Source organism: Leptopilina boulardi, unplaced genomic scaffold (genome assembly GCF_019393585.1).
Source record: "Leptopilina boulardi isolate dan_hultmark-lab unplaced genomic scaffold, ZJU_Lbou_2.1 LbouV2_278, whole genome shotgun sequence".
Taxonomy (NCBI): domain Eukaryota; kingdom Metazoa; phylum Arthropoda; class Insecta; order Hymenoptera; family Figitidae; genus Leptopilina; species Leptopilina boulardi.
Window position 1 is genome coordinate 3,915,534 of NW_026137838.1, and position 26,179 is coordinate 3,941,712.

The 26,179-nt window shown below is 32.6% G+C and overlaps 1 protein-coding gene across 1 annotated transcript in view; it reads left to right on the plus strand.

The window, feature by feature from the left end:
- The window catches only part of LOC127281960 (discoidin domain-containing receptor 2-like), a 98,444-nt gene that overhangs the window by 21,912 nt on the left and 50,353 nt on the right, over nt 1–26,179 (plus strand). The window lies entirely within an intron of this gene.

Here is a 26,179-nt window from a genome sequence, read left to right on the forward strand (position 1 = left end):
CGAATCCTCCCAATCCAACCCCTTTTTTTTATTTACCATTCAACGAACGCATATACCGGATAAAAAACGACCCAAAGCATTTTCGAAGGTTCCGCGTGAGGTACACATGCGTTATTGTTGCACCGACAGATATTTCCTATATATATGTGTCGAAAGTATACGCTTTTATGAATATCAAACTGACACCTTACATGAATTGCAAAACAGTTTATTTCATCCGGTTAATAAAATTATTGTATCTGTTACAGTGAGAGAAAAATTTATCCGATTCAAACAATCCGTAACTTATTATCAAATAAATATTTACTGGTATTGGATAATTATTATTTGGGTATTAATGGTTATAATTAAATGGTATTTATTTCGCGGTTGTATCAAAGTTCGGTTGGGCCAACTGAAGTTTGATTGCGATAACCAGTTTGGTTGTATCAACTGAAATTTGATTTTGCCAACCAAAATTTTGTTGGGCCAACTAAAGTTTGCGTTAACAACAGTTTGGTTGTACCAACTAAAATTTAATCATTGAAACATAAATTTTGGTTTTGCCAACTGAAGTTCAATTGGATTAACCAATGTTTGGTTGCACTAACTAAAATTTTATTTTGCTAACTAAAATTTTGTTGTGCCAACTGAAATTTGATTTTGCCAACCAAAATTTTGTTAGGCTAAAGTTTGATTGCGTTAACAACAGTTTGGTTGGTACCAACTAAAATTTAATCATTGTAACAGAAATTTTGGTTATGCCAACTGAAGTTCAATTGGATTAACCAAAGTTTGGTTGCACTAACCAAAATTTTATTTTGCTAACTAAAATTTTGTTGTGCCAACTGAAATTCGATTGCATTAACTAAAGTTTAGTTGCGCTAACTAAAATTTTATGGTGTTAACCAAAGTTTGGTTGTGCCAACTAAAATTCAATGGTGTTCAGCAACGTTTGGTTGTACCAACTGAAGTCCAATTGTGTTAAACAAAGCATGATTGTCCCAACTGAGATTCGATTCTGTTAATAAAAATTTCCTTATAATTAAAGTTTCCAACAACCAAAATTTTGTTCACACGTAATAAAAATTATTCCTTGCGCGTAAAAAAATATTTTGTTGTCAACTCAAAATCCTTCTCTTTCCAAGGCAAAAATGCAATTTACTCGTCGGATTTTTTGAATTAAAGCAGATCCTAATTGAAAATAGCTAACGAACTTGAAATTAGAGCCAATTAAAAAAGAAACGTAAGCGTTGTATATGTGTGAAAGAGAAAAGAGAAGAGTAATTGGGTTTTAAATGTGGCGTTATGGGTATAGCTTATACCGAAAATAAAGTGAAAAATGAGAGAAAATAGAGGGAAAAAAAATTAGGGCAGAAAAAAATTTTAGTATAGCAAATATTATATTTAAAAAATCCAAACTAAAATTAATCGATGCAATATTATTTTCGTTTCCCAGTAAAATTTTTTTCAAGTTTAAATTTAATGTTGAACAGGAAATATGTTGCGAGTCGAAATAAAATCGTTCGATATGCGTTTCGAGTGGTGTTGTATATATATATAATGAAAAGAGGGGGGATCATCCAATTTGCAGCTCGAGACGCGCCTCAGAAACAGAACGCTGAACACGCGCGGCTCTGGCGCCTCTATGATGATCGAGACTTTATTATACATATATAATACTGAATAGAGAATGATCCACTGTGCAGATGGGCATTCTCCGGTCAAGTGTGTATGCGCTCAGGATGAGTGATAGGTATACACTTTTAACGTCTACTCATCAGACAAATTTCTACGAATTCATATATGTATATATACTGCTGACCCTCTTTTTTATAAAAAAAAAAAATACTCTTCTAATTTTAGAAACCTAATTTTCTTTTTCATTTCGATAAGCGTGGAAATGAAAAAGATTATAATCTTCAAAAAGAATTTCTCTCTACTTTATTTAGTCATGAAGATCAATTTGTTATTTTTGAAACGATCTTATTTGCGGTTGGATCGTTTTTTTTTTGGAGAGATTTTGAATAACTGTTGAAAGGGAAGCTGACAGCTTCGTTAAACTCTGACCGCGAGGAGGACGAGAAAAAGATTTCACCTTCTCCTTCCTTTCTCGAGAGAGAGAGATATATATATATATATATGTGGAGTGCATTCAATGCATACAAATAAGCACACGCCACAATGGCCTTTGGTTTTGCAAGTTTGCACAGTTATTAACCGCGCACTCCAATTCCTAATGGTCCGTTGTTGATTTCAAGCTTTCGTTTGCTCAGCTGCAATCTATTGCGAGATAAGGGTACCGATTTCAATACTGAGGTATGAGAGGGGTAGGCACAAATGATAACACAACCTAATTCTGTATTTTCGAAAATAAAAATTCTCGATTCAGATTAGGATCTATTAATTTTGGATTTAGGGACATTTATGATTATTTTATCACTGAAAAAAGGGTTTGGTATTGACAACAAAAATCAATTGGTATACCATTTAATTTGTATTTTTTTGGTATTTAAGAAACTATTTTTTGTTGCCTCACTTAAAACATTTTAGTTGGTATTAAACCAAAATTTATTTGTAGCCTCAACAAAATTTTCATTGTCTTAAATTTACAAAATCAAAATTAAAAAAGGATCTTTGTTGTCCTAACTGAAGTTTGGTTCGAACAACCTTTTTTATGTTGACTCGACAGAATAAATTTCGGTTAAATACCAAACCAAACGCTTTTTGTCAAAACAAAACCCATTTTTCAGTTTAAGCAGATTTTACCTAGCTCAACTATTAGATTACACAGTTAGGTTAGGTTACTGAAGGTTACGTTACTGTAGGTTAGGTTTCTATAGGTTTGGTTAAGTATTAGGTTAGGTTAGGTTTGGTTAACTACTAGGTTAGGTTAGGTTTGGTTAAGTATTAGGTTAGGTTTGGTTAAGTATTAGGTTAGGTTTGGTTAAGTACTAGGTTAGGTTAGGTTTGGTTAAGTATTAGGTTAGGTTAGGTTTGGTTAAGTATTAGGTTAGGTTAGGTTTGGTTAACTACTAAGTTAGGTTAGGTTTGGTTAAGTATTAGGTTAGGTTAGGTTTGGTTAAGTATTGGGTTAGGTTAGGTTTGGTTAAGTATTAGGTTAGGTTAGGTTTGGTTAAGTATTAGGTTAGCTTAGGTTTGGTTAAGTATTACATTAAGGTTTATAAACGATTTTAAATTTCAAAGATTGAAAAAAATTGATGCCTACAGCAGTTATGACCGATTTTCACGAGGGAACGCAAACTTAAGAACTACCCCTTATTACATTTATTATCGTCACGTTATAATCTTTCCTAAATGTCAAGGTACTCTACTCTACAAGCTCAACTTGCAGTCTGATAACGCTTTTAAGTTGCGATTAAACTAAGTACAGTGTATGTGTGTGTGATAAAAAAAAATGTAATTTCCTTCAGTCACGAGCTTGGCTCTTTTGTTTCGATTTTTTTTTTTGCCCCCGTAGAATTTTTTTTTCATTATATATGACATTTATTACATAACTAGAAATTCAGGAAGTACATATATAGAAAAAAAATGTTATAAACGATTTTTGTTTCTAATGAGAAAGATAAGTTTTAGCTAAGATTTCAATGTGTAAAAAAAAATAGACTCTGGTGAAATTAATGAGCTTCTGTTGAGAATGAAAGAAAACTTGTATAATTAGAAGCTGCGCGAGATTTTGTCGCATCTGTTCTTGACTTGTTCTTGGCTCTTGTAATTTGAATGCGTGAAATTTTCATTAGAATCACATGAGAGCCACACTTCCCGACAAATTTTTTTTTTTCATTCTTTTAAATATTTTTTAACCAATTGTATTTCGTCGTAAGACTCTTCTACTGCAGTCTTGTTAATTTAACTTCCTTTTTAAATTCAATTTTCAAGGGACCGCCCGTGGTGCTCAATTTTTACTTCCCTCTTTGAGAAACTTGTTGTTCACTTAGCGGATCGTATATATATGTGTGTAAAGAAATTGATGTTTTACGATGCAGGCTACAAACTATATCGATGTCTGAGCAAATAATAATTATTAATATACAGCTCTCTTCTAAAAAAGGGAGACTAATTTCAACGTGACCGTGAAGAAAGAAAAATATCACCGTCTCCAATTTTATTCTTTTTCTTTTCTTCTTCTTCTTCCTTTGACACCTCTACGTGTAATATTTGTCAAAATTAACGATCACAATTTCTATGATTTATCTCCTTAGTGAGAAGGGGAGAAGCACGCACGATTTAGAGGTAATCGAACTCTAATGGGTCACCATCCACTATATATATATATATAGGGGAGAAAAATTGAAAGGAAGAAAAATTTCTGCGCCGAGAAAAAAAGGGAATTATAAATAGATCTCAATTTTTATATTGAATTTTTACTGACAGAAAAAAAAATTTAGAAGAACGTTGTCAGTTATCTTTTTTGTCATAAAGTTCCTTAAAGGTATACAAAGGCTAGTTATTGTTTTTTCGTTTTTATTCCAAGAGTTGTGTCATTTTCGTTTCTGAAATGTTTCTCAAATGCAGAAACGATTTCATTCACTTGGAAATTAATTAGAAATAAAAAAAAGTACGATTTCATTTAACCATCAATTTTCTTTTACGGAGAATCTATTTTTGTGGTTTTTTGTTTAGGTTTGTATTATTTGTTTCGAGTTGGAATGTTTGATGCGTTAGGTTTGAGAACAGTAGAGGAAAAGAGAGAGTGAGAAAGAGATTTTACCTCCTAGTGTCAGAAAGTATCATTTTTCTCCCTAGTGCTGAAACTTATTTTCTTTCCTAGTGCTAGAAAGTATAATTTTTCTCCCTAGTGCTGAAATTTATCATTTTTGTTTCTAGTTGTAGAAAATATAATTTTTCTCCCTAGTGCTGAAACTATCATTTTTGTTCCTAGTGCTAGAAAGTATAATTTTTCTCCCTAGTGCCAAAACTTATTTTTCTTTCCACTGCTACAAAGTATAATTTTTTTCCCTAGTGCTAAAACTTATCGTTTTGCTCACTAGAGGTAAAAATACGGTTTATTGTTATTGTTTTTTCGTTTTTATTCCAAGAGTTGTGTCATTTTCGTTCCTTTGTTTTTTTCTTTAAATTCTTTAAAGCCATCAAAATTAAAAAAATCGTTTATTAAAATAATATTAAATTGCAACAATGGGAGCGAGTTATTTCGGTGGTATATATATATATATATATATATATATTATAAAAACGATGCGGATCGCTAGAAAATGGGGTCGCTTTGAAATTCCATCTTGTAACCTTCGCCTCCACGGAGATATCTCGCCCCATTATAAAGAGCACGAGGCACGAAGGTGGTATTTAAATGTGTGAACATGTCAGCAGCCACCCTATAGTCACTATCTTAAATCGTATATCGCGGATATTCGAGAAACTGAGAGCTGCTCTTACCGAACAGGAGGCAGGATCACTTTCCGATAATCAGAAACCGAACACGCGTCAAGAGGATATCGAAACGATCCCGAAGTTTATATATATATATACATACAGTGAATAAGCACAGAAAGGCAGTGAATAAGGCGATATTAAAAAAAAAAAAAATCACAAAATTTCTTGAATTTTGATAAAATTAAATTGTAAAAAGTATTTATAAAGTAAATACATTTGGTTTTTTACTTTCAAGGACCCATTTATATTAATTGCCCAATTTCGCGTTAATCGATATTTTCATACTATATACCATACTTTAATTACACCTTCAGGCCTTTATTTTCATGCAGATAATATGTTCATTAACTTTTTTATCCCGACCAATCGTATATATGCGAATTTAATGTAGAAAATGAAACACACTGCAGACATTTTTATTGTTGCATTAATTTATATACAATTTCTTTTTAACTAACCGTTTTTATTCTCGCAGTGAGAAAGTGAAGATAAAACTGTTTCATGTTCCAGAGACTCTTAAAAAGAATAATTTAATTCCTTGAAGATAAAAGAAATATATCCATTTTGTCATTTTTAATGAATTTAAAATTTATCTAAATTTTAATTTTTATCGGTAAAAATTTACCCTCATAACAAAAGGATATCCCTAGGATATCCATATCAATGGTCGATATCCTAGAATGGTCCCCAGGATATTTTGGGATATCCATAGGATATCCCTAGGATATCCAAACCGCCGGTCTGTGGGACATCAACAGGACAACCATAGGATATCCCTAAGACATCCACAAAATATCTATTGGATATTATATCGCAGGATATCCATGGGATATCCTCAGGATGTCCGTGGGATATTCTTAGGATATTCACGGGATAAAATTTAATTCACAGAATATTCTCACTCGTAGTCTCATAATCACTTTAAAAACAGTATCCTGAGAATATCTTCTTGACATCCAGAACATATACTGAGAATATCCTGAAAATATCTGTGGGATATCCTGACGATATCTATGGGATATCCTGACGATATTTATGGGATATCTGGAGGATATTTATGAAAGTCTATAGAGATATCCAGAAGATATCCTGTGGATATTCTTAGATATCCATGGAATATCCTTAGATATCCATGGGATATCCAAAGGATATCCAAACCGCCGATTTTTTTTGGATATCCTTAAGAGATCCTTTTGATATCCATAGGACATCCCTATAGGATATCTGCGGGATATTATCAATATATCCCAAGATATCTTGTGTTATTAGGGATTATATTAGTCATATAAGAAGGCCTTGTCTTTAAAAACTCTTTTTTTTTAAGATCATAAGTAAATTGTTGACAAATGCCATGAGTCTTTTTTCGCGATAGGATATGAGCTATAATAAAGAAATTAATGTCAATAATAGTGACTCAGTTGCATCGGGAACGTGCGTTCATTTTTTCTTCACATTTTTTTTTTCTGCAGACATTATCAATCTAGGAGCTTGATATTTTGTAACATAATCTTTATTGGACTTCTCTTCTAGAACGTGTTTACAGCATGGCATCTCTCGGTGAAGAAGCAGTGTGACATTACGAAGCGGTGACACGATCTCCGTGTTATGAAACTTTTTGATTAACATCACGAAACCGGGACGTCGCCGCCAGGGCTTTAGGTATATAGCATGTTTGATAATTCCCCGAGTCTCTTGGTTGTAACAAAGCACAGTTTCCCTCTTTTTTTTCAATTCTACTTTTTTTTCGTCACAATTTATATATATGTATGTATCTAATCATATATATATATATATCCTTTCGTTATTAGTTTAGGTGTCTCTCTATGATTAATGTTGGATGGACTTTTCGGAAAATTGGTCCATGGTCTTTTTTCTTTTTGAAAAAAAAGTCAGATAAATGCTCGTCACGTGCTTTTCTAAGACGTGAGTACCAGTGTTGATGAAACTTCCTTGCAAACTTCTAAAGGAGGTTTACTTCTGCGAGGGCGTTGAATGAATGAAGAAGGTGTGGGGATTCACGTAGGAAATGTGACAGGAAGAGTTCGCGTGCTGACGCGCTTTGCCTCCATCCGGTTAATAACCACAACACACGACTTTGATGAATCTTAATTGGTCTTTTAAATTCATCTAAATTGTTATCAAGATAATGATTCTATATTTTATAATTTACAAAAAAAAGAAAATTGTTCCTTATATTTAAATTTGTCGTCTTGAAATAAAAATTCAAAAAAAAAAGAATACAATCAAAATGAATATTTTCAAGAAATATTTCAATGTACTATAGTTTTCAAATTGCTGTGGAAAAAAAATTTTCACCAACAGTGATGGCGACCGGAAGTACGAATAAATCGTCTCAATATCGACTTTTACGCGAAAAAGTCCTTGGAAAGGAAAAAATATTACTGCTCATTTCCGTGAGGCACCCCTTATACTTTCCTCTGACATATTATATAGGCATTCCTTGCTTCGTGGGGTTTGAAATCATTGCCCCCCCCCTGCTCCCCGAAAAATCAATATATAAAAACTAATATCAAACAATAAATTACCGAATAATATTTATTGAGAAAAGAAATTTTTAATTTTTTTAAAAATATTTATTTCCCACTCCGAAAACAAAAATTGAAATATTTCAAATTCTAAAGAATAATAGTCATTATTTCATGGAAACATGATAGCACACAGCAGCTTGGTATGAAGGTCACACAAGTTTTTAACGTTTTAAAAAGAGAGTTTACAAACTCGGGATGAAACATTTTCCCCCAACAAAAGGGAGTCAACTTGGTCGTTTATAGTGTGTGCACACGGAAAGAGAGTGAGAGAGAGAGGTAAAGTTTTCTACTTTAAGAGAAGGAGGGGGGCAACGAGGGGGGAGGGTACCCATACGTTATATGCGCGTGTAGAGGAAAGTTAAACAATCACATATATTTTTATGTTGCTTTCGTGAGGTCGCAAAAAAAAAGTGGAGAAAACAAAACAAAAAAAAAAAATTGAAACTGAAAGATGGAAGAACCCTTTGCCAGTCAGTGCTTAACGATAAACTCGCACGATCGAATGGAGTTTATTTTCCTTTCCACCGACAGCGCGACTGGTTCTACCTGCGTGGTACCCCCTCCCCTCCCACCCCCCTTTCTACATTTCTCTCTTTCTCTATACTCTGCGCTTTCTCCAATTTGCGACTTCTTGTCTCGACTTATTTCGACTCGAATGACAAAAAGCTTTCGTGAACGAGAGAGGCAAAGGATCGAAAGAGAGAGAGAGAGAGAGACAAAGAAAGAGCTGAATTACGCCTTCGACTTGAACGAATTTTATTGTTTTCCTCCACATCGTTAAATCCACACAATATTTCCCTCCTTGTATCCAAGCCTCCTCCCCCCCACCACCACACCCTCACCTACCAATCAAATGCAGAAACGATTTCATTCACTTGGAAATTAATTAGAAATAAAAAAAAGTACGATTTCATTTAACCATCAATTTTCTTTTACGGAGAATCTATTTTTGTGGTTTTTTGTTTAGGTTTGTATTATTTTGTTCGAGTTGGAATGTTTGATGCGTTAGGTTTGAGAAAAGTAGAGGAAAAGAGAGAGTGAGAAAGAGATTTTACCTCCTAGTATCAGAAAGTATCATTTTTCTCCCTAGTGCAGAAACTTATTTTCTTTCCTAGTGCTAGAAAGTATAATTTTTCTCCCTAGTGATGAAACTTATCATTTTTGTTTCTAGTTGTAGAAAATATAATTTTTCTCCCTAGTGCTGAAACTATCTTTTTTCTTCCTAGTGCTAGAAAGTATAATTTTTCTCCCTAGTGCCAAAACTTATCATTTTTGTTTCTAGTTGTAGAAAATATAGTTTTTCTCCCTAGTGCTGAAACTATCATTTTTGTTCCTAGTGCTAGAAAGTATAATTTTTCTCCCTAGTGATGAAACTTATCATTTTTGTTTCTAGTTGTAGAAAATATAATTTTTCTCCCTAGTGCTGAAACTATCATTTTTGTTCCTAGTGCTAGAAAGTATAATTTTTCTCCCTAGTGCCAAAACTTATTATTTTTCTTCCCACTGCTAAAAAGTATAATTTTTTTCCCTAGTGCTAAAACTTATCGTTTTGCTCACTAGAGGTAAAAATACGGTTTTTTTCTGTCCCTCGTGTGGAAAAAGAAAATTTTACTTCCTCGTTTTTCAAAGATTAGTAAAGAAAAGAGAGAAAAAAATTGATTTTTTTTATGGAGAATTTCAAGGATTCTAGAAATTCTAAATGTTAGGTATTTAGAAACATAGAAAACTTTAAAGTCAAGTGTTTGCTTAGGTTTTAATTATATTTGTTATCATTCTGAAAAAACAGATTAGTTGAGAACAATAAGAAAATGTCAAGCCGTAGGCGTTTGTGGCTTCTTCGGAGTAAAAGGACCATTACGTCCATCTGCCGGTCTAACAAGATGTAATTGAAATCTCTCAACGTATATATAAGTCCCCGGTTTCTCACGAAACACCACAATTGACTATTATCGCGTTTGTCTTTTTTGGTTCCTGATTATGTTTTATTATTATTTGTTTTATCGTTTATTATTATTATTATTTATTATACTTAATTTTGAAATTATTTCCTTTTTTTAAATTTTACATAAAATTTTCGTTATTTTTTCTAATATAACGAGAACATATATTCTATTATAACTATATATAATAATCTATTCCACACCTATATATATATATGTTTCGTATTTCGCAAGACCAATGTAAATATAAGACGTGAAAGCGCGTGTATAAATATGTACTGGCCCACCCGTTTTTTTTCTTTTCTTTTTTTTTGCTCATACAATCCTGATATAGGCTACATAGGATGTATATAACACTTTGATGCGTATCAAAAACTGGTATTTCAACCAATCATCATCGACAATATTCTCGTTAGAAGTTATATATTCTTATAGACAGTTTCATCTTATGTATATACATATGGAATGTAACTTATTATAAATATTTGCCAAATAAATATCTCTTACCAATTTTGATAAAAAGCACTAATAAATAAATAAATAGATATTTACATATTTTAATTATATTTTATTTACTTCTTTATATATTTAATTTACTTTTTTCCCAAACGTGTATTAAAAATAATTTTCCAATAATGATACACGGTGATTAAGAGAAAAAGAAAAAAAATAAACTATGATGACTTGAAAGATCAGGTTTGACAAGTATAAGATCGAAGATTATTCGTTTGATGGTCATAGTGTATATATATATATATATATATATATACATATAAAATATTCGACCTCTGTCACCAGTCAACTTCATTTATTTGCGATAATTCACTTGAGAATAAACGTCTGGACATGATATTGACAGTTTTGGTTAAATTGTGACTGACTTGTGTACAATGACTTCTGACAGATTTCCATTTTTTAATTCTGCAAGATCTCATTTGCCTCTATTTATAATTAAAAGTAATAAAACTATAATTCTCATTTCTCTAAATTATAAACTTCAATTTTTTTATTCTCTTTTTATTCAATTTTTTTTTATTCCTTAGATAACAACAATTTTTTAAATATAATATTTACATACTAGTAAGTATACAGGATAAATTTATCCAAGGATGTAAATAACAAAGTAATGTGTAGTAAGAATAAGATGAATATGTAAGAAGAATATTTTTTTTTTTTTTTTTTTTTGCATAAGATTTTATAAGGAAGGATCGTATTTCGAGTGTCGAGTTAACGAGTCGATACATTTTCAAGTCCGACACCAGCAAGTGATCCAAATTGGCTCTCGTATAGCCATCTATCTGGTCGACTGTGAGCGGTAAATTGTATTCCTGAATAACCTGCTAACGCGTGTGGGCATGTGCTTTGGTCGAGATGTTTGTCAATACTAGACGCTTACATAGCTCGCGTGCCTTTCCCTACAATACACCTATATATATATACAATATATACCTATCTATACATATATACATACATACATGAGATCTTCAAGCTCCAGCCATTGAGAATCGATCAACAAGTAAGAGCAATCCTTCTCCATCGCTAGCCCCATCGGGAATTTCAAACCATAAACTCTTCTTATCGATTTCGCAAAGTCATTAGTTATATACGTTTCAGGTCACTCATTGTTATTCATATGTGATTTGTTACATATTGGATCTTTCCGTCTTGAACAAATCGATCAAGAAAAAACGCTAATGGACACTGATATTTCATTTTAATTACAAGAAAAAAAAAATCTGAACTCATTTTTATTGCTGTTCAAAATGAGACAATGCTAAACGACATAGAACGTGGCGCCATCTACGAGGTACATTTTTGATGCGTTTCAGATTGTGTAGCAACCGGTACCATATAGAATCCGGTTCCATAGTAACTGTTACCATAGTAATCGGTACCATAGTAACTATTACCATAGCAACCGGTACCATATAGTATCCGGTTCCATAGTAACTGTTACCATAGTAATTGGTACCATAGTAACCGGTACCATATAGTATCCGGTTCCATAGTAACTGTTACCATAGTAATTGGTACCATAGTAACCGGTACCATATAGTATCCGGTTCCATTATAACCGGTACCAGAGTAATCGGTACCATAGTAACTATTACCATAGAAACCGGTACCATATAGTATCCGGTTCCTTAGTAACTGTTACCATAGTAATTGGTACCATAGTAACCGGTACCATATAGTATTCGGTACCATATAGTATCCGGTACCATAGTAATCGGTACCATATAGTATCCGGTACCATAGTAACCGGTACCATATAGTATCCGGTACCATATAGTGTCCGGTACCATAGTAACTATTACCATAAAAACCGGTACCATATAGTATCCGGTTCCTTAGTAACTGTTACCATAGTAATTGGTACCATAGTAACCGGTACCATATAGTATCCGGTTCCATAGTAACTGTTACCATAGTAATTGGTACCATAGTAACCGGTACCATATAGTATCCGGTTCCATTATAACCGGTACCAGAGTAATCGGTACCATAGTAACTATTACCATAGAAACCGGTACCATATAGTATCCGGTTCCTTAGTAACTGTTACCATAGTAATTGGTACCATAGTAACCGGTACCATATAGTATTCGGTACCATATAGTATCCGGTACCATAGTAATCGGTACCATATAGTATCCGGTACCATAGTAACCGGTACCATATAGTATCCGGTACCATATAGTGTCCGGTACCATAGTAACTATTACCATAAAAACCGGTACCATATAGTATCCGGTTCCTTAGTAACTGTTACCATAGTAATTGGTACCATAGTAACCGGTACCATATAGTATTCGGTACCATATAGTATCCGGTACCATAGTAATCGGTACCATATAGTATCCGGTACCATAGTAACCGGTACCATATAGTATCCGGTACCATATAGTGTCCGGTACCATAGTAACTATTACCATAAAAACCGGTACCATATAGTATCCGGTTCCTTAGTAACTGTTACCATAGTACTTGGTACCATAGTAACCGGTACCATATAGTATCCGGTACCATAGTATCCGGTATTATAGTAACCGGTACCATATAGTATCCGGTTCCATTGTAAACAGTACCATAGTAATCGGAACCATAGTAACTATTGTCATAGCAACTGGTACCATATTAACCGGTACCATATAGTAACCGGTACCATATAGTATCCGGTTCCATTGTAACCAGTACCATAGTAATCGGAACCATAGTAACTATTGTCATAGCAACTGGTACCATAGTAACCGGTACCATATAGTATCCGGTACCATAGTATCCGGTACCATAGTATCCGGTATTATAGTAACCGGTACCATATAGTATCCGGTACCATTTAGTATCCAGTTCCATTGTAACCGGTACTATAGTAACTATTGTCATAGCAACTGGTAACATAGTATCCGGTACCATAGTAACTATTGCCATAGCAACCGGTACCATATCTTATCCGGTTCCTTAGTAACTGTTACCATAGTAATCCGTACCATAGTAACCGGTACCATATAGTATCCGGTACCATATTAATTGGTAGCATAGTTGCCATAGCAACCAGTATAGTAACCAGTTCATAGTAACCGGCACCATATAGTATCCGGTTTCATAGTAACTGTTAGCATAGTAATCAGTACCATATAGTATTCGGTACCATATAGTAACCGGTACCATAGTAACAAGTACCATATAGTATCCGGTTCCATTGTAACCGGTACCATAGTAATCGATACCATAGCAAACGGTACCATAGAAACCGTTTCCAGGACCATTTTTTTTTCTTAAAAACGCTAATATTAATATTTGCCTATTAATGCGCCTGTTTCTCTCAAATTTTTTTTTCCGGTAATGTTCAGCTTTTACAAATGAAAAAAAAGTTTGTTACCAAAATACAATGAAAATAAATTGAGAGTTCCTCGAATTTAATAAGAATGATTAAGCAGATAGCTTTGGATTTGATCAGGAGCTTTGATAAAGTTTTTCGCTTTCGTGTCTCCGCTCACGTAAGGAGAGATCAAAGTGAGATTAGCAGCTGAGGGTTTCTCATCGGGTCGTATATAGTCGAGGATGGAGGGAATAATGATTTTCATTAGCTTGCGCCGCACTCTCGAATATTGGGAGACGTTCAATTGAGCTTTTCGCATTTGAGAGTGAGAGAGAGAGAGAGAGAGAGAGAGAGAGAGAGAGCAAATGCTATATACTATAGATTGTCGAATCGCATGGTAGTCATCCATCAATCCCAATGGGGGTACGTGAGCTACTGTACGGTGAACACTTGTGTACCTGTATATAAGCCTTGATTAATGATTAATCGCTAAATGGACCAATCGATTTTCCAATCCCTTCCCATATTCTGTCTCTTCCATTTGATAATCAAATGCGATTCATTGAAAGAGAAAACGAATTTTTTTTTTTTTTTTTTTTAAAAAAAAAGTAGTTTGAAAATATTTTTTAATGCAAAAAAAGTTACGAAATTTTTAAATTGAGATGTGAAAAATATTTGTTTTAGAGAGAGAGAAAACTTTCGAAGATTAAAAGAGCATTGCGCGCAAGAAAAGTATATATGAGATTCCGCTTTCCTTATCGTTGTTCCAAAGGACTGTAATTGTCAAGTTTTGCTGGTTTGGGATGGTATAAAAGATAAGAACGAAACTCCAAAGTTTCGCATCCACCGAGTCGATTTACACCTTTCCGTTAACTTAGTTTCTGGAATCCTTCTCGTGAAATTAAGATCGCTTCTTGTAAACGACTCTGCTTTCCTCTCTCACTTTCAAATATATATACTAGCACACAGCCAATCTAAACGATTGATTGAAATTTTAAATTGCCAATTCTCCCAAATAGAGACAATAATATTTAATTTTAATATTATAGAAAAAATTGAAGATTAAAATATAAATCTAGGATTTCAATTTCCTAAAAAATAATCTGATAATAGAAATCAAAAGATTTTTTAGGCATTATAGTTTTTTTTTTTTAAACCCCCAGAGCGACCCATAGTTGTCTTCTTCGATTTCCCTTTGGCGTAGTCCATTTGAGTTCGTCTTCAAACTTTTCACCCCCCCCCACCCCCTCCCCCACCAAACGCGATTCCATTCTGCTTCGGGGGTAATGAGATTTCTTCGAGCGCGAATCTTGTAATAAGAATTCTTTGGCGAACTCCGAAGTGCACAATAAAAGGCCCTTTTCTACATTTTCTGATTCGAGAGAAATAATAGGGACAGAAAAAGCAATAATATTATCAAACTTAACAAATACTTTCTCCTACCGATAAGAATGATAAAAGAATTTATCCACAGAAATACAATAACAAAATGCTGCAAGTTCAGTAAAGTAGAATAAATATTAATATGGTAAAGAAAAAAAAAAATTACCGCTGGGAAGAATTGAACCCTGGTCGTAAAATTGGCACGTTAGTGTATCTTACCGCTCGGCTAGCGGGGGGAAATTTTTTTTAAATTTTCGAAAAATGAAAAAACACATATTTACTGAATTTTACTTGAATTTTACTTCAATATTTACTGAATTTTACGAATAAAATTCGATGCAATATCTTATTTTACAAAATCGATGCAATAAATAAATAAGATTGGAACTTTCAAACAAATTACAACGAGCAATGTTTACCTATACAATTTTCTAACTTCATTACGGCAATCTTTGAAGGGAAAAGGGAGGGGGAAGGGGTAAAAAGCGAGGGCATTGGATGCGTGAGAGGGGCTAATTACAGCCCGAAAAGTGAATCGGAGCTGCATAAATAACGGCATTTCCGGGTCGTTAATCGCCAGCGAGGAGTTTCGCGTGTTATCTGGTCTCGTCTGTCTATGTATCTGTATTCGTAACGGTATTCAAATATATATATATATATATATATAGAGAGAGAGAGAGAGTTTAGTAGAGATATAGTGGACCGAGTCGTCCGTGACAGAGGTGCTAGTCGAAAACGAAGGGTAGTTCACACTGGGAGGTTTAAACAGTGGCAGAAGGTGGAGGAAAGGGGTTAGAGAACCAGAGTTAACAGAGATCGGGGAATTCTCTCTCTCTCTCTAAAACTCGAACCAAACTTGGACGTAATTACTCGCACCAACCATCCCTTTCGTCTCGTCATAGTTATCTCCATCGCGACCTCTGCAGTTGCGAAATTGCTCCTACTTCCTTCGCAGGCTAATCAGCACCAGGCTTCGTTTGTAAAGACACAAGTCCGCAACTTGGTGCGTTATATTTCAAAAGGGGAAGGGAATTCACTTCCGTTTTCTAATATCAAAACATATTTATGTGCTTTAAAATAGATTTTAATTTTAAAAACCTACTCTTCTTTAAACATATGCTTATTTTGAGTTTTCGAAACATGATAATCTAATTAGTCGTCTTTTTGGATATTAAAATTTTTTTACCTCTTTTTGTGAATTCATTTAAGGTTATTAAATTATTATTATTAAATAATTATTTTTAAATTATTATTATTAAATACTTATTTTTAAATTATTATTATTAAATAATTATTTTTAAATTATTATTATTATTAAATGAAAATGATTTCTAATCGGTTATATAATTTTCTATTTATAACGTTATCGAGGTTTGCTCCGATATCATCGCGCGCATATATATATACACACAAGGAAGAGTGGACATATGCGTTGCAGCAAGATAATCGTGTTAACTGCTGTACATTAATTAACACACTAGTGCTATAAATTAAAGTTGTTCCTGGATGCTGTCGAAATTGCACCCACACGCGACCAGTTTCACACTTTGGCGTAAAAAGAGTAAATGTAGGCAAAAAAAAAAGAACAAAAAAAAAGGTGAATAAAATTCAAAAGATATGTTAACCCAAAAACATAATTCTCATCTGTTATGGTAGCGTGGTTTTAATTTTCCAACTTTACTCGCACAAAGCCACTGTTTTCTAACCCAATTATATACCCTGGATGCTCCAGTTCAGAGTCAGTAATTCTCTAGACTTTTTTTTTTTTTACTCTTTTTTTGTCTTCTCACGGACTACTCTAGCGATTGCAATTTCAAACGATTAAGAGTCATTTGAAACGAGAGAGAGTGCGTTTTTCACTCTCCACTTGAATCTATATACGCGACACTCGCAGCATGTAATTATGTTCTATATAAAGCAATTACATTTTTCCCCTTCGTTTCAATATTCTCAAATTATATTCTTGATTATTTTTTTGGTCCAAATGGAGGAAATTTTTATTCTTAACTATTTTTTCGTCCAGAGAGATGAAAATTTTATTTGTAACTATATTTTTTGGTCCAGAGAGATGAAAATTTTATTTGTAACTATATTTTTTGGTCCAGAGAGATGAAAATTTTATTTGTAACTATATTTTTTGGTCCAGAGAGATGAAAATTTTATTTGTAACTATATTTTTTGGTCCAGAGAGATGATAATTTTATTCTCAACTATTTTTTTGGTCCAAATTTCATTTATCCTCCTCATTTCAATGTTCGCGAAATATTTTTGATGAATTTTTATTACAGATGGAAGAAAATTTTAATCTTAAATATTTTTTGGTCCAGAGAGATGACAATTTTATTCTCAACTATTTTTTGATCGAAATCCAAATGGATGAAAATTTTACTCTTAACTATTTTTTGGTCCAGATAGATGATAATTTTATTCTTCATTAATTTTTTGGTCCAGATAGATGAAAATTTCGTTTGTAAATATATTTTTTGGTCCAGAGAGATGATAATTTTATTCTCAACTATTTTTTTGGTCCAAATTTCATTTATCCTCCTCATTTCAATATTCGCGAATTATTTTTGATGAATTTTTAGTACAGATGGAAGAAAATTTTAATCTTAAATATTTTTTGGTCCAGAGAGATGAAAATTTCGTTTGTAAATATATTTTTTGGTCCAGAGAGATGACAATTTTATTCTCAACTATTTTTTGATCGAAATCCAAATGGATGAAAATTTTACTCTTAACTATTTTTTGGTCCAGATAGATGATAATTTTATTCTTCATTAATTTTTTGGTCCAGATAGATGAAAATTTCGTTTGTAAATATATGTTTTGGTCCAGAGAGATGATAATTTTATTCTCAACTATTTTTTTGGTCCAAATTTCATTTATCCTCCTCATTTCAATATTCGCGAATTATTTTTGATGAATTTTTAGTACAGATGGAAGAAAATTTTAATCTTAAATATTTTTTGGTCCAGAGAGATGAAAATTTCGTTTGTAAATATATGTTTTGGTCCAGAGAGATGATAATTTTATTCTCAACTATTTTTTTGGTCCAAATTTCATTTATCCTCCTCATTTCAATATTCGCGAATTATTTTTGATGAATTTTTAGTACAGATGGAAGAAAATTTTAATCTTAAATATTTTTTGGTCCAGAGAGATGAAAATTTCGTTTGTAAATATATTTTTTGGTCCAGAGAGATGATAATTTTATTCTCAACTATTTTTTTGGTCCAAATTTCATTTATCCTCCTCATTTCAATATTCGCGAATTATTTTTGATGAATTTTTAGTACAGATGGAAGAAAATTTTAATCTTAAATATTTTTTGGTCCAGAGAGATGAAAATTTCGTTTGTAACTATATTTTTTGGTCCAGAGAGATGAAAATTTCGTTTGTAACTATATTTTTTGGTCCAGATAGATGATAATTTTATTCTTCATTAATTTTTTGGTCCAGATAGATGAAAATTTCGTTTGTAACTATATTTTTTGGTCCAAAGAGATGACAATTTTATTCTCAACTATTTTTTGATTTAAATCCAAATGAATGAAAATTTTACTCTTAACTATTTTTTGGTCCAGATAGATGATAATTTTATTCTTCATTAATTTTTTGGTCCAGATAGATGAAAATTTCGTTTGTAACTATATTTTTTGGTCCAAAGAGATGACAATTTTATTCTCAACTATTTTTTGATCGAAATCCAAATGAATGAAAATTTTACTCTTAACTATTTTTTGGTCCAGATAGATGATAATTTTATTCTTCATTAATTTTTTGGTCCAGCTAGATGAAAATTTTATTTTAAGTATAATTATACTCATTTATATTAAAAGTGGTTGCTTTTTAATTAATTTTCTAAAAAGCTAATGATCCACTGTTGCCTACTCTCCCATATTCATTAAAATTTTCTCTCACAGCCTCTTAATTTTTTTTTTTTTATTTATTTATTTTACATTTTTTTTTTTTTTTTTTTTTTGACTCCCTGACAGAACGGAAATGAAAGAGGCTTTTCTAATAATGAGAATTTCTTCATTTCTTTTCTTTTTTTTTTTTTTTTTCTATATTAACTTTTTCTTATTGTCAGAAAATAAATTCAGTTGGCGAAAGACGTATTTATATCCCGACGCGCCACGAGAGGTATATGTATATTTCTCGAGCGAGTCGTTCGAGACATCTGTTGCTCGGCTTCTTCCCGCAACAAGACATTTGCATAATTATAATCTCTCTCTCGCCTTTCCTACTGAGACGTTGCTATACGCGGTTAAAACTTGCGGCACTTCCGTTCCCCCTCTCTCTCTCTTCAAGTTTCTCTTTTTTAAAAAAAAAATTACCTCCACCAACGGATGCATTGAGCTTCTTATTTCACCGTCCCTATATTATTAATTCACATAATATCCCCTGCAATTGAAAATGAAGGGACCGAAAGAGAGAATAAAAAAAAAAAAACATAGAACAAAAATTTATTTTACAAAGGTCACTTAGAAGCGACCGGTCGCTCGCGGCCTTACATTTGACGTTTATCACCACTCGTAAAAAAAATTTATCTTCGTAACAGGTACGTTTCGGGAGAAAAAGTCTTAAAAAAAAAAGAAGGAAGTTCCTTTAAAAAAAAAAGAGAAAGAAAAGATTCATTGTAACAGAAATTCATCGCCTCTGGTGGAATATATTTATATATTCCCGTACATTTTTTTTTGACAAAAATATAACGAGTCATTTGTTTACATTTGACAAAAAATATGAGTTTACTTTTAATGGATTTTGGGGAATATAAATTTTTCTTTGTTTTTATTTCCTTATTTCCAAAGGCATAAATGTCAGTTGTTAATAAAATAATATACAAATTTTACTTCAAGTATATAATAATATAAAATAATTATTAATTACTAATATTAATTATTAATAATTAATAATATAAAAATAATTATATAATATAAATTTTGATATTTATTTAAATTCATAGGGCTAATAAAAAAAAAGGAAAAATTTTCAAATTTATCTAACATAAATTTTGGACCATAAGACCCTAATCTTTCGGTAAAATACTGTCAACCAGAGTTTGTCCCATTGGATTTTCTACAAATACATTTATTTTTTTTTTATTTCTCTTTCTCTGCCATTTTCTCAAGCTTTACGCGAAGGGAAAAAAAAATAAAGAACGTTGGAAATCTTTCTCTTGAGCGCTAAAGGTCGATTTCATTTCAAAAGTGGCAGCTCGATGTTATAAGAAGACCATTTTGTGTCCTTTCGAATTTCACGAAAAGGTTGACACTTTTCGTTTCGGTTTGACGTCAAAATCCCACCTCCTCCTCGAGTTCCATAAGGCTATTCGTGACTGCCAGTTTTATATATATATAACTATATATAAACGAAAAGGGATTGCTACGATCACCGGGTGGCACACACGTCACACTCAGTCGACAACATGGCAAAAGGGTATCCTTGCTTTTCCTCACCTTCTTTTACCTTTCGTCCTTTTTTTTTACCCTTTCGTTTTGCGAGAATCACTCAGGAATCGATAATGGATCCACACCCGTCTTTCCAGTCCATTCTATATGTATATAACACGCATCATTTGACACTCGATTGACACGAGGCGAAAAAAAGGAAAGATTTTTTTTTTTGCAGGAAAGAGTTTCTTTTTGTAAAAAAAAAGTTTTGCAGAACATAGTTTTTTTTTACACAAAAAAGGAGTTTCTTGCACAAAAAGTTTTGCTAAAGAGTAATTTTTTTACAAAAAATAGTTTTGTGTACAAAAAGTTTTACCAAAGCATTGTTTTTGCACAAAAAGTAAAGCCAAACCATAGGTTTTTACAAAAAATAGTTTTTATTGCACAAAAAATTTTGCCCAAACATATTTTTTGTATTAAAATATGTTGCTATGAAAAAAACAGTCATAGTAACGGTTGCAATGGAAACGGTTACCATGGTACCGGTTACTATGGTTCCGGTTTTGCTATGGTACCGGTTACTATGATACCGGTTTCGCTATGGTACCAGTTACTTTAGTTCCGGTTTTCCTATGGTACTGGTTACTATGGTTCCGGTTTCGCTATGGTGCCAGTTACTATGGTTCCGGTTTTGCTATGGTACTGGTTACTATGGTGCCAGTTACTATGGTTCCGGTTTTGCTATGGTACTGGTTACTATGATTCCGGTTTTGCTATGGTACTGGTTACTGTGATTCCGGTTTAACTATGATACCGGTTACTATGGTTCTGGTTTTTCTATGGTGCTGGTTACTATGGTTCCGGTTACTCCGGTATCGGTTACTATGGTTTCGGTTATGTATGATAGTGGTTACTATTGTACTGACTTCGCTATGGTACCGGTTACTATGATACCGGTTTCGCTATGGTACCGGCTACTATGATACCGGTTTCGCTAAGGTGCCCGTTACTATGGTTCCGGTTCTGCTATGGTACTGGTTACTATGGTTCCGGTTTTTCTATGGTACTGGTTACTATGGTTCCGGTTTAGCTATGATACCGGTTACTATGGTTCCGGTTTTCCTATGGTTTCGGTTTAGCTATGGTACCGGTTACTATGGTTTCGGTTATGTATGGTACTGGTTACTATGGTACCGACTTCGCTATGGTACCGGTTACTATGATACCGGTTTCGCTATGGTGCCGGTTACTATGATACCGGTTTCGCTATGGTGCCAGTTACTATGGTTCCGGTTTTGCTATGGTACTGGTTACTATGGTTACGGTTTAGCTATGATACCGGTTACTATGGTTCCGGTTTTTCTATGATGCTGGTTACTATGGTTCTGGTTACTATGGTTCCGGTTACTCCGGTACCGGTTACTATGGTTCCAATCATTATGGTTCAGGTTTCGCTATGGTACCGTTTATATTATGGTTCCGGTTACTATGGAAACGGTTGCTATGGTAACTGTTACCGTGTTACTATAAGGCTTTCGGACCTAAGACACACGTAATCCTAAAAAGAATTTTTTTGCACGAAAATTTTTGCAAAAACAACAATTTTTATTGCGAAAAAGAAACATGAATGGAAAAAATTTATATATTACAGATAAATAAAAAAAAAAGAGAATGAAATCAGATCGAAGAAATTCAATAGACAGAAATCACTGCGGCATTGTTGACCGCGAGAGACTCTTGAAAACCGGGTGGTGTGTGTTGTATATATATATAGGGATCGAAGAAAATGAGAGGTCACACCAATCCTCCCGAGGCGAGAAGAAAAATTATATCCCGTCTGGAATCCCTTAAGACTTGGTGAAAAAAAAAAGTTCTATCTCTCATTCTTACTGAGTAGTGGGAGGAGAGGAAGAGGGTCAGTGTGAAATAACGAAAGATTCGATACGTTCTGACAGTAGTGAATCCTCGACGAAAATCACTTCGTTTTTTTCCTCATTTTCCTTCGAAAAGAAATATATATAGCCTCCCTTATTTTGTGAAAATGATTATTTATTCTTTTCTTTTTTTTTTATCGTCCGCTTTAACGAGACAAGATACTGAGATTGCAGAAATGGCCAATCATGTATATAGGGGGAGGGGGGAGATGAGAAAAAAATTTTCTGTGGATCAAGGCACATTTTAGGTTCCTCTCTCTCTCTCTCTCTCTCTCTCTCTCTCTCTCTCTCTCTCTCTCTCTCTCTCTCTCTCTCTCTCTCTCTCTCTCTCTCTCTCTCTCTCTCTTTGGTTTATATGACGAATGGTACCGATTATCGTCAGCAGAAGAGTGAATAGAAATATAAAAGACCTGTCATCGTAAAAACGAGTTTGAGCCTGCTTTGTCATTTTGTTTTGATATTTATGACAAGCAATGATAATGACTATATATTGTATTCGAGAAAAAAAAATTACCAAGAGTTTGAATTAATCAACAAAACATTTTTGCATATTTTTTTTTATATACTCTGATTGAATGTTTATTCGCTTCTTCAGTGATTTGATACAATATTGAAATTGTAATTCAAAAAATAAAGCAAAAAAATTGATTTACAATTTTTATAAAATAGAAATATTTCAAATAAACATTATTGGATTTCATTAAGATTAAACTGTTAATCAGAGATGAAAACTGATGGCTTAATCAAAATTTAGTAAAAACTTGTATTCAAAAAGAGAAATTTTATCTTGTTTACGTTCATAAGATAAAAATCTCTAATTTTTTTGAATTAGTATTTTTTATTAATTATATTTTCAAGGAAATTTTCTATGCATACATAGAAAATTTTCATTCCCAAACATCTTTTTTTACGACACATGTAATTTATTTTTATGTCCTCTTAGACACTTGTTCATTTTAGACCCAGTTTAAAAGATTAGTAATCAATTTTTTATGGAAAACTGCTTGTCGAAATGCTGATTTACATAAAAATGTATGTTTTTTTTCTGACATTTTCTCTAGAATTTAAATTTAAATCCAAAGATCAAAGAAATATGTATTCAGAAATTTTTTTTTTCAAGAAATTAACTAATTATCAAAAATTTGAAAAAAAAAAATTAATTAAAGAATATATTAAGAGGCATTTAAAAAATGTCATTTATGGTGAAATAAAATTTAATTCAATTAAAAAGAGTGATAAGCTATAATTAGAAATTAATTTAATTGAGTAATTTTTGCTGTAGAATTATCTTGAACAAAAAAAAAAAAAAAAAGAAAGAAATGTGCCGGACTAATCAGACAATGATATCTATACGGATTACTCATCATTGACAATATCATTTTAATTGCAATGAATTGTCACATTAGAAACAAAATTCCGAGTAGTAAATACAAAGAAAATTAATTTTTTTTTTTAAAGATACAACAAAGGGAATTTTTTTTTTTTTAATAATTAATATGCAAATATTTACAAGTGGCAATAAAATTTTTTTTGAATATACAACAAATTGTAAAAATTTAATATAAAAAAATTGTTGCAACTTGTGGAATTTATAATACGAGAGATAGAAAATTTTAATTGAAAGCGATCGACATAAAGCACAAACAGTGACTCTCAGTCTCAAAAATTATATTTCTAACGGTCTCTTGAATATATATATATACATATTGGAATGCCTGCTTCTCCCTTTTCGCTATAAAAGGATAATAAATAGGCTTTAATTGAACACTGGGCGTCGATGTTTACGAGAATCGAGTTCGCCAAAACGTATGTGTGTATGCGTTTCATTCTGTATTTGCCAGATGGTCGTCGTTTGTAGCGGGGTGTGGGCGGAAGTTAATAGATTTCCCTGTAGACAAATCCTAAACAAAAATAGGGTCACGAAAAGTCCCTTTCTGATTTAGAAAAAAAAAACCGTCCATGTGGATTGATTTTATAATTATAGAGGCCCTTCCAATCATAAACACCCGACTTTTATAATAATCCTATTTTTTGTGTTGCATAATTGCATAGCTTCGATTTTATACTATGTTCTATACTAAACTGTATAGAAAAGTATACATTTCAGCACGGTATACAGGAAAGTTATAAAAAATCGGTGCGGAAAAGTGTACTTTTCTGCATACTACTCTGGAAAGTTATAAAACAGTGCGGAAAAGTGTACTTTTCTGTATTCTACTCTGGAAAGTTATAAAACAGTGCGGAAAAGTGTACTTTTCTGTATTCTACTCTGGAAAGTTATAAAACAGTGTGGAAAAGTATACTTTTCTGTATTCTACTCTGGAAAGTTATAAAACAGTGCAAGAAAGTATAATTTTCCATACGGTATGCAGCAAATTTATTTTTAAAAAAACAGTGCAAAAAACTATACTTTTCTACACGGTATGTGTACTTTTCTACTCTGTTTTTTTACAACTTTCCTACAAACTGTGTGGAAAACTATACTTTTCTGCACTGTTTTCATAACTCTGCTACATACAATGCAGAAAAGTATACTTTTCCATACAGTATGCAGCAAATTTATTTTTAAAAAAACAGTGCAGAAAACTATACTTTTCTACACGGTATGCAGTAAAGTGTAATTTTCTACTCTATTTTTTGTACAACTTTCCTGCATACTGTGTGGAAAACTATACTTTTCTGCACTGTTTTCATAACTCTGCTACATACAATGCAGAAAAGTATAGATTTTTCTGCATTGTATGTAGCAGAGTTATGAAAACAGTGCAGAAAAGTACAGTTTTCCACACAGTACATAATAAAATCATAATAACCAGTGCAGGAAAGTAAACTTTTCCACACAGAATATACCAAAATCATAAAAAACAATACAGAAAAGTACTTTTCCAAATACTATCCAGCAAATTTGCAAATGTAACACAAAATATTATATTTCGACTGCAAAAAGCAAAAAAAAAAAAATTCGCCTCTATTTTTCCGTACAAATGAAATCCCTTGTAAATAGTTTTATCCTAATTAATTTTCTTTCTTCTTTTTCCCTCCGAATTGAATGTTGAAAATTGCGTACACATGGGTAAACATATTTTTTTTTCCTGTTTCTTTGCTCTCGTATATAGTAGTTGAAAAATATTTGCATTCGCAACTATATAGTACATATAGTAGATTTGGAGCAACGTTTGCCACTCGACTGCTTGTTATACTCGTGTGCTTATATGGCTTGTGTATCTGTTTGCATGGATCTTCAGAGAGTGTATACGAATTCGCGATATTATTTTTGAGGGGTGGTATATATAGTGTAGCTTTGTCCAAAAAAAAAAGCTGTTTTTAGGCGTTATATGCACTTCTTCTGTGTATTTATCGTGTGTCCTCTTCACCTAAACCACACCAACTATAAAGGACGTCCGTTTGATGGATGAGGTCAATGAAATTTCCGCTCCATCTAGATACTAAATTTCTCCTCTATCTCTCTCTCTCTCTACTCTATTCCATTTTACACATTCATTCTCAGACCATTTGTTTTGCCCGAAAAATAATTACTGCCTCTACGTATAATTTATTAATATTTCTATTAAATTATTCCAATGTGAAAAAAAAAAATTTTTTATTTGATGGATGCGGTGTTTTTCTTTTGAACAGTCATCGCTGATAACGAGAATAAAAAGGACGCAAGTCCATCACGCGTGTGGAAGATTACGTTTTTATTTAGGTCGTACCTTATCAGCTAAAATGAATAGAGCACTGTTTTTTATCATACCCTGAGGTT